This window comes from Narcine bancroftii, chromosome 4, assembly GCF_036971445.1.
Source record: "Narcine bancroftii isolate sNarBan1 chromosome 4, sNarBan1.hap1, whole genome shotgun sequence".
Classification (NCBI taxonomy): domain Eukaryota; kingdom Metazoa; phylum Chordata; class Chondrichthyes; order Torpediniformes; family Narcinidae; genus Narcine; species Narcine bancroftii.
The window spans coordinates 94,474,610-94,489,636 of NC_091472.1; the positions used below are offsets into that span (position 1 = coordinate 94,474,610).

The 15,027-nt window shown below is 46.4% G+C and overlaps 1 protein-coding gene and 1 long non-coding RNA gene across 2 annotated transcripts in view; both read left to right on the plus strand.

Moving 5' to 3' along the window:
* agpat4 (1-acylglycerol-3-phosphate O-acyltransferase 4 (lysophosphatidic acid acyltransferase, delta)) overlaps positions 1-15,027 on the plus strand; it is a 287,637-nt gene that overhangs the window by 5,698 nt on the left and 266,912 nt on the right. The window lies entirely within an intron of this gene.
* The window catches only part of LOC138760840 (uncharacterized), a 59,525-nt gene continuing 59,226 nt past the window's right edge, over positions 14,729-15,027 (plus strand). The window contains exon 1 of the long non-coding RNA XR_011355898.1: positions 14,729-14,770. This is a non-coding gene — a long non-coding RNA (uncharacterized lncRNA). The remainder of the gene's footprint in view (positions 14,771-15,027) is intronic.

The window sequence follows — 15,027 nt, forward strand, 5'->3', positions numbered from 1 at the left end:
AAGCAGGGGAACATCATCCCCAGCTGCTGAGTCCTCCTGGCCCAGCTGTGCTTTCTGCTCCCACTGCTGCTTCTATCGAGCTGGCTTCTCCTGCTCCAGTTACTCATGATGAGGTAAAACAATGGGTTAAACAGGCTCTTAAAGATAACAATAGCATGTGGTCCTGGAAGCCCACGAACCCTTCTGAAGCCTGAAGATGTGGGCAGGATTCCCATGTCTACTCCATCGAGACACGGCGCACACACGGGGATCCGCGGCCCTACATACCGTTAACAATCCACTGGGGTGGGGGTAATGATCGCCAATACTTGGCTTTGGTCGACACCGGTGCAGAGCACTCGGTGATTCCTGGTAATCCAGACCTCTGGACTGGACCGTCCTTTCGAATAGAGGGGTTGGGAGGAGCGGTCACCCTGGCAAAGGAAATAAAAGTCTGTGCCATGGTGGGTGATAGCCCTTCCCCTGTCTGGTTACATGCCCTGGTGGCTGCTACTGACGAGTGTATCCTGGGTATTAATATGTTGGCCGGTATGGCCCTTAATACTAGCCAAGGGGGATTTGAATTTGGAATTCGAACTATTACAAAAAAACTAGTAGTGGGTCAGGCTAAGTGGGATCCTGTGATGGTGCCAGCCCCCATGAAACCAGTGTGCATTCCACAATATCATCTCCCTGGGGGGCAGGAAGAGATTACTGCCACCATCGATGCTCTGCAAGAAGAAGGGGTAGTGAGGCCCGCAACGTCGCCCTTTAATAGCCCTGTTTGGCCGGTCCAGAAGCCGGACGGCTCCTGGAGAATGACAGTTGATTATCGTTTTTTGAACAAACATGCCCCACCACTTGCTTCAGCAGTTCCGGACATTGTCACCCTTATTGAAAACATTGCTACTGGGAACTCAGGAACATGGTATGCTGTCATTGATCTCGCTAACGCCTTCTTCAGTATTCTTATAGCTGAGGACTCACAGGATCAGTTCGCCTTTACCTGGAAGGGGCGCCAGTATACCTTCACCCACCTTCCAGTATCGCCTTCCCTCTCAATTCACCATTATATTGATGATGTGGCCTCCTGGAGCCTCTGGCAGAAACAAGAGGGTCGCCGAGTCCCACTAGGATTCTGGTCACGTACCATGCCTGAGGCTGCCACTCGTTATTCTGTTTTTGAACAACAGTTACTAGCCTGTTACTGGGCCCTGCTAGAGACTGAAAGAATGACAGGTGATGCAGATGTTCAATTGCGACCTGCACTTCCTATAATGAATTGGGTCCTGGCTAATGATGCTAATCTAAAGATCGGGCGGGCTCAGCAGTCTTCTATTGTTAAATGGAAGTGGTATATTCAGAGTCGTGCGACCAGAGGGCCTGAAGGGGTGGGCCGCATACACGAACAGGTGGCTTACCATCCTAGGTCAGGAACTCAGTTATCGGAAGAGGGGGATGGTGGCTCCAGTCAGTATGCTGAGTTGAAGGCAGTCACTTTACCACTAGATCCCCATGATCACCCTCTTCGCCTGTTTACTGATTCCTGGGCTTTGGCTAATGGACTTGTGGTATGGATGCCTGATTTGCAAAAGAACAACTGGATGATACATGATCGCCCAGTATGGGGCAAAGAGTTGTGGCAGCTGTTGTGGGATGCTTCCCACCATCGTGAGATAACCGTTTATCACGTTGATGCCCATACCAATATGGCGACTAACATGGCTCAACATAATGCAGTAGCAGATCAGCTTGCCACTATCAGCTGTGCTGATACCGTCCCCCTGGCTCGATGGGCACATGAACAGAGTGGTCATTTGGGGGAGAAGGGATCAGCTATGTGGTCCCGTACACATGCTTTATCCATCCATAAGGATGATGTCCGCATGGTCATATGTACATGCCCAGAATGTCAGCTTGTGAAGTTCCATACCGTTCCACCTGGTCCGCATGGCCGAATAAAACGGGGTGCTCACTCAGCTGCGGTCTGGCAAATTGATTACATAGGCCCCATGCTAGACTGCATGGGTAAATATTACGTCCTAGTAATGGTTGACACCTTTTCGGGCCTGGTTTTTACTTTTCCCACCAATACGGCTGACCAAGCTAGCACTATCCAAGGACAAAACCATTTGATTTATCGTTATGATGTTCCAGAGGAGATTCACTCTGATAATGGCTCGCACTTCTCCGGGAAAGCAATCTGTGATTGGGCAAATGACAACGGTATTTTATGGGTCCACCATATTCCTTATTACCCGCAGGCTGCCGGGTTAGTTGAACAAATGAACGGCTTACTGAAGGAACAAATTCATTTGTTAACATCACTGGGGACCCAGAAGGGATGGTGCCATGTGCTGCAGCAGGCAGTCGACAATTTGAATCATCGCCCTTTAAAAGGAGGTACACCTTTCCACCGACTTCTTCACGCTCCTGAATTACAGCCTATTCCAGAGGAATAACAGTCATTGCCCCCCATCCCCGAACTAGAGAATGTTGGACAAAAGGTATGGGTGGCACCACCAGGTAGTGGCCCTCCTGTAAAAGGGGAAATAGTGACACCTGCCCAGGGTAACACTCGGTGGGTAGCTATTGAGGGACAGGATGATTTAGTCTGTTTAAACACTGAACGCTTATGGTATCGTGAGTGACATGTGTCAGGCTTCTTTGTTCCAGGTTCTCCATTTTACACTCCTGGTGATCTGGCTTAACAGCTGCTTTGATGCCAGCAATTGGATTTGTAATGTCGAGGACGTTCCAAGGGAGTTCCCCGTGGGAAACACGGTCCGATGCATTACACCAAGGAGGTCCTCGGTCACCAGCCTCAAGTGCAGCTTATATAAATATGTTATTGTTCAGCATGTTTCAAAATCTGTTCGTGAGCTCCAGTATCTGGGTATTGTGGCCAACAAGGATAATTTGAGCCTTGGTTGGAATCCTTTCTCATGGCTAACTGCTACATTTGGGGGAGTGGGCCACACTATCCTCCGTTGGTTGCTCGCGTCATTGCTTATCTTTGTAATTGTTGTTTTGATTTCTCTTTTTTCGCTCCCTCTGTACTCAAATACTGGTTAGGCCTCGCAAATAACAGATTGTGACCAAGGGGTGGAATGTAATGGAGGATTAAAACCATGTACTCAGATGCTTTTTGCTTATGTGGAACTGACGACACTGGGTCCACACGCAGGTCACCTAACTTTCAGAACTAGCAGATGTAATTAAACTCAGCCATGGGGACTTATCTGAAGATACACTTTGAAATGGAATTCCACCGTGAGGCCCAGGGAAAGCAGTTGTCAAATACGACACTCTGAAATTGACGTATTGGTCACAACCTGTCTTGCTCAAGAAGTTTTAATGAGTCCTTGTATCTACGAGATAAACCAGGATATCATAGCATCCTGCTCCATAATAATTAATCTTCTAAATTGTAGAATAGTATGCTCAGCTTTGATTTTGACTGACAAATGTTAGAGGGAGTGGGTGCATGATTAATTGTTTTTGGGGTATAAAAGTCTGTGGTCCTGCTGCTGAAGTTTAGACTCTCTGAGGGGTGGGAACACCCCTTGTCAAGAAGGAAGAACAGCCAGAGTCCGAGCAACGTCCCGGTCGGGGGAGGTGGAGAAGCTGCTACCAGCGCCCTGACAACCTACTACAAGTGTGCAGTTGTTGCCTCGCTTCGGCAGTTGGGACCAGTCCAAGCGTTGATAAGTATAGTTGGGAAGGGCTTGCATATTGTAGTGTGAAATCAGCTTTTGAATTAGTAATAAACATTTGTATAAACTGAACTGCTCTCGGTGTGTGTGTCTATTTTCTTTCGGTAGCTCAAACACTGTGACCAATCTAAAATGAACAAAATGAGAGGTATAAGTTTACCCAAGACAATGCTATCTCCCTTTCCCAACTTTGTCTTGAGGAAAAGGGCCCAACCCAAAATGCCTGACCTGCTAAGCCCTTCCAACTTCTCATTTATTTCCAGTTCATATGATATCTGAGTTTGGATGAATCGTACCTGATGGTTGGTATTTTGCCACAGGAATGGAGCACAAATTGCATTATCTTATTAACCAGTATTTTTGACACAATGTCTCTATACCTCTCTCTGAGATACGGGAAAAGTTGTTAATTATTAAAACTATCGAGGGTATTTTATTAAATTTAAAAAGAGCTTACGTTGCCTACTTTCTCCACAGAGACAGTCAACATCTGGCGAGTTCCACTTGAAATAATTTCATACAAACTAATCAACTGATACAATTCCTTAAGTTGTACCAACCAACATAGTAAAACTCTGATATTTAAGTAATCAGTTCAGTATCTAGATTAATGGATAATATTTGCCACACTACAATCTGGCTCACCAGGGCCCTGGTACCCTTGTCCCCTTTCATTTCACCATATTCCAGATCCTGCTCTCCCTTTCCACTCACTGGGGCCCTGGTTCCCACACTCCCTCTCCATTCACCATGCTCTGGTACCGACTCTCTCTTTCCATTCACTGGAGTCTTCATTTCTACATTCCATTTCAATCTCTTTCCATTCACTGGAGTCCTCATTTCTACATTCCATTTCAATTTACATGTTCTCTGGATTATTTACTATCACTTATTATTATCTAGTCAGAGTGCATTAGAAAAATGTGGAGGTAAGCAAGAAAATCTGCAGATGCTGGAGTCAAGTGCCATACATGAAAGAGCTGGAGAAATTGTGCAGGCCATGCAGAATCCTTAGGCAGTCAACGGTTTGGCCTGAAGCACTTCAACAAGATTCAGAATGTGGAGAAGAGAGCCAGTATAAAGAGGTCACAGTGGGAAAGGTAGGTCAGAGGCCCATGAGGGATTGGTGATCCAGGTATAAATGAAATGTGACAGGCAGTCAGTCGATTGGCAGATGCCAGACAAGGGGAGAGAGCCATGAAAAACCAAAAGGTGTGGTGGAGGATGATAAAGTCATGCAGGGTGGAATGGGTGAACAGAAGAAAAGTACTGAATTTTCTCTCTAGAAATTACATTTTGTACACCGGAAAAGCAGCTAATCCAGCATCATTAAAACTCAGAGTTTTACATTATTTGTTTCAATTATGAAATATGACATAATTTTGTATATTTTTGTAAAATTCCTTCAATTTGCAGTTCACACAAAAACAATTTAGTTTATCGTTCAAATCTGAACATTCATTCACAACCACACCCTGGGTACAGCACCTTACAGAAAAGGAAAATTAGGATTTTAAGTAGTGCTGCACTCTTCACTCTTAAGCAAATGTTAAATGATTGCTACAACATTCCTGCAATCTGCTTGTTTTGTTGTAACAGGAACTATGAGAAAATCACTCTATTTTCAGTATAGGCCGGTTAAAACACATGAAAGTGAAACAGAAGTCTGCAGATGCAGTGATTGAAGTAAAAATGCTTCTTCTTTTTCTTTTCTTTGGCTTGGCTTCGCGGACGAAGATTTATGGAGGGGGTAAAAAGTCCACGTCAGCTGCAGGCTCGTTTGTGGCTGACCAGTCCGATGCGGGACAGGCAGACACGATTGCAGCGGTTGCAAGGGAAAATTGGTTGGTTGGGGTTGGGTGTTGGGTTTTTCCTCCTTTGCCTTTTGTCAGTGAGGTGGGCTCTGCGGTCTTCTTCAAAGGAGGCTGCTGCCCGCCAAACTGTGAGGCGCCAAGATGCACGGTTTGAGGCGTTATCAGCCCACTGGCGGTGGTCAATGTGGCAGGCACCAAGAGATTTCTTTAGGCAGTCCTTGTACCTTTTCTTTGGTGCACCTCTGTCACGGTGGCCAGTGGAGAGCTCGCCATATAATACGATCTTGGGAAGGCGATGGTCCTCCATTCTGGAGACGTGACCCATCCAGCGCAGCTGGATCTTCAGCAGCGTGGACTCGATGCTGTCGACCTCTGCCATCTCGAGTACCTCGACGTTAGGGGTGTGAGCGCTCCAATGGATGTTGAGGATGGAGCGGAGACAACGCTGGTGGAAGCGTTCTAGGAGCCGTAGGTGGTGCCGGTAGAGGACCCATGATTCGGAGCCGAACAGAAGTAAAAATGCAGTGCTGAAGAAACTCAGCAGGTCAAACTGCATTCATTTTTTTTAAATTTTTTATTTTTCACACTATGAACCATACTGACCAAAATACATACAGACATATTCTCTTGAATATATACAGTGTCATTTTCTCCCTTTTCCCCCCCTCCCTCACCCCCCCTCCCCATTTATTCAAAGTTCAATCTATATAATACATTAAACCCGTTAAACAATGTCGTCACTTAATAAAAATAAACAAGAAATGTTTGTCCTTTACTCTTACATACTGGGTCAGTTCATTACGTTGTCTTCTCCTTCTGTCATTTTAGGTGGTGGAGGTCCGTAGTAGGATTTCTCTATTGTATTCCATGTATGGTTCCCATATTTGTTCGAATATTGTGATGTTATTTCTTAAATTATATGTTATATAAACTGCATTCTTTATGTTGTATTATATTAATCTTAAATAAAAATATATAGCACATAATAAGACACAGTAATAGTACAATGAAACTGTAACAATCTGATTTACTTGCAATGGTATCAACACCCTAAGGCAAATTGCAACCAGTTGATTTTACTTGTCAGATAGGCTCTATCAATAACCACAGAGTCATAGGCTGCAGGAACAATAGGCTTTAATGCACACAAGGCCCAGATCCAGGTACAGGACTACCAGAAAGGGAGAGGTAACGTGACCTTTATGGCCAGGGCAAAAGGGGAGGAGACTTAAGGGATGAGTCACTAGTGGGTGGGCCAGCCTCATATATACAGTATATATGAGGCTATATATATGGGTGGGCTATACAATGGAGGAAAACATATCAGTACATTCACCCCTCCCCCCCTCCTTTTAAAACAGAACCCCCAACCCCCCCCCTCCCACACTCAATGCTAGAGGTCCTGTGGGATCGTTGAGGAGCAGGTGTGGAGATGGTCTGCTGTGCTGCCAGTCAGGTGTCTGGAGGTGGGGCGGCTGTCTGTATGTGGGGGGGAAGGGACTGTCTATGCCAGAGTGCTGACTGAAAAAGTATGGGAAGGGAAAGGATTCAGTACCTTGACGGGGGTTGGTACTGTTGGAGTGTGTTCTAGATAATGCGTACCGGGCAACTCGGTCTCTAACAACAAATCCCAATGGGGTGAGACATGAAAAATAGGGTGGTCTAGGGTGGATGAGGTAGTTTCGGGCTCTCTGGCACATGCCAGATCCCAGATGTATGCTGTGTCCTCATGGCCATCAAGGTACCACATGAAAGCATGCTGTGGGTTTGCATGTATGAGGTGCACCTCTTTAATCAGCGGGTCTGTTTTATGGCCCCTTACATGTTTCTGGAGCAGAACCGGTCCTGGGGTTGCCAACCAGGATAGCACCAAGGACCCATTCACTGACTTCCTAGGGAAGGCAAACATGCGTTCATGTGGGGTAATATTCGTAGCGATGCATAGAAGCGATCGATGGAATGCAGAGCTTCTGGCAAAACATCTTGCCAGCGGGATACTGGCAGATGTCTGGATCTGAGGGCTAGGAGCACAGCTTTCCAAATTGTGGTGTTCTCTCTCTCAACCTGGCCATTACCTCTGGAGTTGTAGTTTGTGGTCATGCTGGTGGTTATGCCTCTGGCCAGGAAGTACTGCCGCAGCTCCTCACTCACGAACGAGGACCCCCGATCACTGTGATTGTAGTTGGGATACCCGAAAAGAGTGAAGATGCGGCGCAGCACCTTAATAACCGTCCCCGAGGTCATATCCAAGCAGGGGATGGCAAAAGAGAACCTGGAATACTCATCTATAATGTTAAGGAAATAAATATTCCTGTTGGATGAGGATAGTGGGCCCTTGAAATCAACACTGAGTTGTTCAAAAGGGCGTGTGGCCTTTAAGAGGTGTGCCTCGACAGGTTGGAAGAATTGCGGCTTGCATTCGACGCAGACCTGGCTACTTCTAGTCATGGACCTGACATCCTCGATGGAGTACAGAAGGTTCCGAGTCTTAATGAATGGGAACAATCTCGTAACTCCGGAGTGACAAAAGTCATTGTGGAGGGATTGGAAGCAGTCAAGATGCATGTCCCCCGGGAAAGGGCATCTGGAGGGTCGTTGAGCTTACCTGGCCGGTACAAGATGTCGTGGTTGTAGGTGGAAAGTTCAATTCTCCACCTAAGGATCTTGTCGTTCTTTATTTTACCCCTCAGTGTTCTGTTGAACATGAAGGCGATGGCACATTGGTCTGTCAACAGGGTAAACCTTTTACCAGCTAGGTAGTGATGCCAATGGCGCACTGCCTCGATGATTGCCTGTGCCTCCTTCTTGACAGAGGAGTGCCGCATCTCAGGGCCATGAAGGGTTTGGGGAAAAAATGCTTCTGGTCTGCCTGCCTGTTTGAGTGTGGCGGCCAGTGCGAAGTCGGAAGCATTGCTCTCCACCTGGAAGGGGATGGATTCATCCATGGCATGCATCATGGCTTTTGCAATGTCTTCTCTGATGTGGTGAAAATCAGCCTGGGATTCCGCCAATAACGGGAAGGTTGTGCACTTTATCAATGGGTGGGCTTTATCTGCGTAGTTGGGCACTCATTGTGCATAGTACGAAAACAGCCCCAGGCACCTCTTCAGTGCCTTCAGGGTGTTTGGGACTGGGAGCTCCATCAAGGGTCGCATGTGGTCAGGGTCCGGGGCAATTACACTATGTGCCACAATGCATCCAAGCAGGATGTATTGTGTTAAAAGTACATTTGTCCTTATTATAGATCAGATTCAGGGACTTTGCTGTACGCAAAAATTTTGCAAGGTTTGCATCATGATCCTGCTGGTTATGACCGCAGATGGTAACATTATCTAAATAAGAGAACGTTGCTACCAGATTGTGCTCATCTACCATCCGATCCATCACCTGTTGGAATGTGGAGATGCCGTTTGTGACGCTGAAGGGGACCCTGAGGAAGTGGAAAAGCTTGCCGTTGTCCTCGAAGCCCATATATATACAGTCTCCCGGGCAGAGGCGGAGCTGGTATTACGCTGACTTAGGGTCAATGGTCGAAAAGATCCGGTATTGGGCAACCTTATTAACCATGTCGGCTATCCTGGGAAGGGGATATGCATCCAACTGTGTGAATCGGTTGACGGTTTGACTGTAATCTATAACTATCCAGGGCTTGTTCCCACCCCTGACCACCAAGACTTGGGCTCTCCAGGGACTGGAACTGGGGCAATGATTCCCTCCGATAAGAGTCGCCAAACTCAGCCCAGATGTAGCGCCTACTTTTGGTGGCTATGGGTCTGCAGTCTTTGGTTAGGTTAGTGAATAATGATGGAGGGAACATCCGAAGGGTGGAAAGGCCACAGGCCAGTGCTGGGGAGCTGTGAGAGGGTGGGGGGGTGGGGGTCAGTGAGTTGTAGGTTGTACACTGTGAGTGGAAGCTGTGGGCCCCTAAACACCATCCTCACACTCCTGAACTGACTTTGGAAGTCGAGGCCCAGGAGGATCGGCGCGCTGAGCAGGGGCATGACTAACAGGGAAAAGTCGTTATAATGTTTCTTCTCCACCGTCAGAGATGCAACACAGTACCCACAGATGTTAGTTTGATGGTCCTTGGCAGCCATTGATATGGAGCCACTCGTCGGCCAGACAGGGAGTGAGAGTCCATGGGCCACATCGGAGTGGATACAGTTTTCAGTACTGCCACTGTCGAATAGGCAGTTAATTTTGTGCCCATTCACCTCTATCTCCATCATGGAGTGTGCTAACGGAAGAGGGTTGGGCTGGTTCAGCGTAATCAAGGTCAGGAGTGGAGCTTCATCATCATTGTCGGCAGAGAAGCCCGATGTACAATATGGCAGCCTCTGTGTTGACCACGCGGTAATAGCTGCCGAGGTCAAGGGAGAAGACGGAAGCGGTGCCTTCCATGGGGGTGGAGTCATGGAATCAGGTGGAAGTGACATCAGCGAGGCGGGCGGTAGTGGTGCCGTCCATGCAGAGGGCGGGAGTGGAGGCTGGTCTTCGATGCACTGGGCCATCGGCATTGGAGCCGCGGGGCTATCCCAACAGTCTTTTCCCAGCACGAACAGGGCATGAAGGAAATCTTCCACCGACTCACCGGGCTGCTGTTTTTGGGATGCCAGAAGGTAGCATGAGTACACCTCATTGAGCTTCGGTTGTAGAGGGTCCGGAGTTCAGCCATCGTCTCCATGTAAGTAGCATAGCTCATTATGGCCTGGAAAACTCTCTGGCCAACTCTTGCTTGTAGGACCTTTAGCTTTTTCTCATCGGAGTCCACCAATTCAGCCACAGCCTCGAGAAAGTTGTCAAAGCAGCTGATCCACTGCTCTTAGTACTCCAACGGTCCTGGGAGTTGAGGGTCCACTTCCAACCGATTGGGGCACAGCAATTTCTCCATTACCGGAGAGGTGTTGTTTTGTATATTAAATTGATAGGCTGAATCAATAACCACAGAGTCATAGGCTGCAGGAACAATAGGCTTTAATGTACACAAGACTTTGGCTGGCCCGGATCCAGATGCAGGACTGCCAGAAAGGGATAGATAATGCGACCTTTATGGCCAGGGCAAAAAGTGGAGGAGACTTAAGGGATGAGTCATTAGTGGGTGGGCCAGCCTCATATATACAGTAACTGGTAGGGGCTATACAATGGAGGAAAACATATCAAAACAAAGGAAATTGCATTTCATTTGTTCAGAACCATCATCAAAATGTTTGAGTTCGCTATGGTTCTTATAATTGTAGATTACAAATCCGTCTCCTGTAAAGAGGAACATCTGATGTAGGGAACTTATTCCCTGTGTATTGAGATAGTGATAAACTATTGATGGTTTTGAACACTGCTTTGTACTTCTGTCGTGAACTTAAGGCATTTCATGGATGTACAATTAGACAATATCTAGCAATGAGCCAACAAAGGAGATTCTGTGTAAGAGGAAGACAGGCAACAAAGGCAGAATTTAAAGAGTGCCATAAAGAAGGAAAGGTGACGAATTTATGGAGGAGGTTTTCAGAACTTACGACTGAAAGGGGTGAAGGAGATGAGCCTGATGATTCAACTGAGCCTGATGGGGCCAGTGTTGAAGTTCACATCAGGTTGGATCTGATCCAAGATTCAGGGTTGGGTGAGGTTGGGCCATGCTGTGGTGACACACCTACCAGTTTATCCATGATTTTCATCATGTTACTCTTGATCAGCAGCAGCATTCAGCTCTACTTCTCTGCAGATCTTTTTTTGTGGGTCAGTGCAGGGTTTGGGTTGTACAGGAGAGTCCATCGGGCTCATCACATTAACTTCAGCACTTTAAAATAATTATCCAATTACCCTGTTTTCCAATTGCCCAGCAATTCCTTGCAATCCAGTCTATATACAATTCCTCCTTGAATGTTGTTTATTAAATCTGCTTGTGCCATGCTGTTAATTCTCATGGCAGACAGCACAAACAAGGAAGATTGCACCCTCAAACTCTGTCTGAATAGGGCATGCTGATGGGAGTCCTAATCCTCCCTCCTTCTCCTGATTTTAGGAGCTTGCTTCCCCCCCCCACCACCCGCCTCCTCACCCTCCGGTATTCTACAGGGATCTGGGCACAGTGAGGCAGCAGTTAGTGCTACTACCTCACACCTCCGGTGACCCAGTTTCAATCCAGACCTGTGTGTGGATTGTGTGGAAGTTGCATATTCTCCCTGTGACTGGCATTTAGTTTCCCTTGAATGTTCTAATTTCCTCCTACATCTGAAAAATGCACAGGAAATTTAATTAGCCTCTGTAAGTTGTGGCTAATGCAAGTGAGGATTGGGTAAGCAACAGGGGAGTTAATGAGCACATGTGGGAGAATAGATCACAGGGAAATAAAGTGGGGCATGGAACTAATAGGAATAAGCTGAGAGCAAGTGTAGATTTATGACCAAATGACCTCTTTCCATCTTATATGTAACATGATAAAATACAGGCGTAATTTGGCATGGGAAATCTGGTTTATGTAGATGCTTTAAAATTCACATAATGATCCCATTGTAACTAAGGCTGGGGCCGAAGCACCTGGCTTTGAGCTCCTCTGCAGTCTCCTTCCATGCATAGTAGATGTGTTGTCTGCAAGCTATTTGCAAGGAGATAGGTGAAAGAGAATTGATTGGTGCAGATATCAGAAATTGAACCCAGAACTTCAGTCTGTGGCCGACAGCACTCTACAATGAGCTTGAGAACCCCCTCAACTTTCACAAGGAGATATTGCAACTTTCTGGATTTAATGGCAAATGTTCTAACTTTAGATAACATGCTCATCCTTCCTGACCATCTAAGAACCATATCTGTCTGTATTTATTGTTTTCTACTCGGCACAACCAGTATATAATAATTCTTCTTTCTTCTTCTTTGGCTTGGCGTCGCGGACGAAGATTTGTGGAGGGGGTAAATGTCCACGTCAGCTGCAGGCTCGTTTGTGGCTGACAAGTCCGATGCGGGACAGGCAGACACGGTTGCAGCGGTTGCAGGGGAAAATTGGTTGGTTGGGGTTGGGTGTTGGGTTTTTCCTCCTTTGGCTTTTGTCAGTGAGGTGGCCTCTGCGGTCTTCTTCAAAGGAGGTTGCTGCCCGCCAAACTGTGAGGCGCTAAGATGCACAGTTTGAGGCGATATCAGCCCACTGGCGGTGGTCAATGTGGCAGACACCAAGAGATTTCTTTAGGCAGTCCTTGTACCTTTTCTTTGGTGCACCTCTGTCACGGTGGCCAGTGGAGAGCTCGCCATATAACACGATCTTGGGAAGGCGATGGTCCTCCATTCTGGAGACGTGACCCACCCAGCGCAGCTGGATCTTCAGCAGCGTGGACTCGATGCTGTCGACCTCTGCCATCTCAAGTACTTCGACGTTAGGGATGAAAGTGCTCCAATGAATGTTGAGGATGGAGCGGAGACAACGCTGGTGGAAGCGTTCTAGGAGCCGTAGGTGATGCCAGTAGAGGACCCATGATTCGGAGCCGAACAGGAGTGTGGGTATGACAACGGCTCTGTATACGCTTATCTTTGTGAGGTTTTTCAGTTGGTTGTTTTTCCAGACTCTTTTGTGTAGTCTTCCAAAGGCGCTATTTGCCTTGGCGAGTCTGTTGTCTATCTCGTTGTCAATCCTTGCATCTGATGAAATGATGCAGCCGAGATAGGTAAACTGGTTGACCGTTTTGAGTTTTGTGTGCCCGATGGAGATGTGGGGGGGCTGGTAGTCATGGCGGGTAGCTGGCTGATGGAGGACCTCAGTTTTCTTCAGGCTGACTTCCAGGCCAAACATTTTGGCAGATTCCGCAAAACAGGTCGTCAAGCGCTGAAGAGCTGGCTCTGAATTAGATCAGTAACAATTGCACAACTATTATAGCTTTATCTGATTCCATGACATTAGAGGAATCTACTTTGTTCCACCCACAGTAACCCTGACTAAATAGTTTCTCCCATTCTCAGGTCTTTCATTTTTAATTTTTATAAAAATTTAGACATACAGCACGATAACAGGCCATTTTAGCCCATGAGTCCGTGCCGCCCAATTTACACCCCATTGATCTACACCCCCAGAATGTTTTGAATGGTGGGAGGAAACTGGAGCCCCCCGGAGAAAACCCATGCAGACATGGGGAGAATGTACAAACTTTTTACAGACAGCACAGGACTTGGACCCTGGTCCAGTCTTGATCACTAACACTGTAAAGAAGATGCGCTAACCGTTAAGCCAACATCAGCTGAAATGTTAACTTTCTCTTTTCATAGATGATGACTGACCTGCTTCATTTTTTTATTTCCTATTTTTATATCACACGTGTTCAGCTTTTCTTATCCTACTTGTGCAAGTCCAGTTGGCCAGATGGATCCCACAGCCTCACCAATAACAACACATAGACGAAAGAAATTTTTGTACTCCTGTCCCATTAAGTCATTTTGACATCCTGTCACAGACATTCCCTTTGTTCCTTGCATCCCTTCCCCACTTTTATCTCCTACTGAAAACTAACTTTTATCCAATTCTGATGACAGTCGCAGGCCCATAACATCAACTGATGCTGCCTGCCCTGCTGAGTATTTTCAGCATGTTCTGTTTTAATTGAACTGTTCATTTTGTTTGCACCCAGTGTTTGTTCCCCTTTTCTATACACTGTATGTGCAATTACATTTTCAGACCCAGGAATTTTAAAATTCTCCTTCATACATGAGACACATAAAATGTCTCCTCTTTCAAAATCAGGAGGAAATAAATGTTATTTACAGACAGCAAAAGTTTTACATGTAAAAACATCGGAAGACCAGGGTGCGGTGTTGTGTCCTGCTCCTTTAACAATACAGAGTCTATGGTTACTGACAAAAGACAAAGGAGGAAAAACCCAACACCCAACCCCAACCCACCAATTTTCCCCTGCAACCGCTGCAACCATGTCTGCCTGTCCCGCATCGGACTTGTCAGCCACAAACAAGCCTGCAGCTGACGTGGACATTTACCCCTCCATAAATCTTCGTCCGCGAAGCCAAGCCAAAGAAAAATGTTATTTACTATTTGTATTTTGAATGAATAAATAAAGTTTAAAAAAAAAACAAAACAGTGTACATTTCTTCCGAGATGTTTGTTTTAATTTCGGGTCATTGATTGGTTGAATGATTAATTTTCTGCCACTTTACTTCCTCTGTGAGAGACGAGAATGGAATGTTTCAACAAAATGCCACAGAGGAACAGGAAACAAGTTAGAGTGCAATTCATAATCAGTGAGGAAGGAGCTTTCAGTCTGGTATCTGCAGGTGAGAGTGAGTGAATGGTGAATGTAACGAATTAGATGGGTGTAGCAGTTGTGTGGAGACATTGCAGAGACCTCTCTAACCACGTTATCACTTTACTAAGTGCTAAGGGCAAAGGAGCATAGTTTTACCTTAAATATTTTACGGTACAAATGCAAGAGCTGGATAGAAATCCAGCAAAATTACTGGCTTGTATTCGGGGATGGGAATACCTGAATGTCAGTGTCACTTTGGATCCCTACGAGTTAACCCTATTGGAA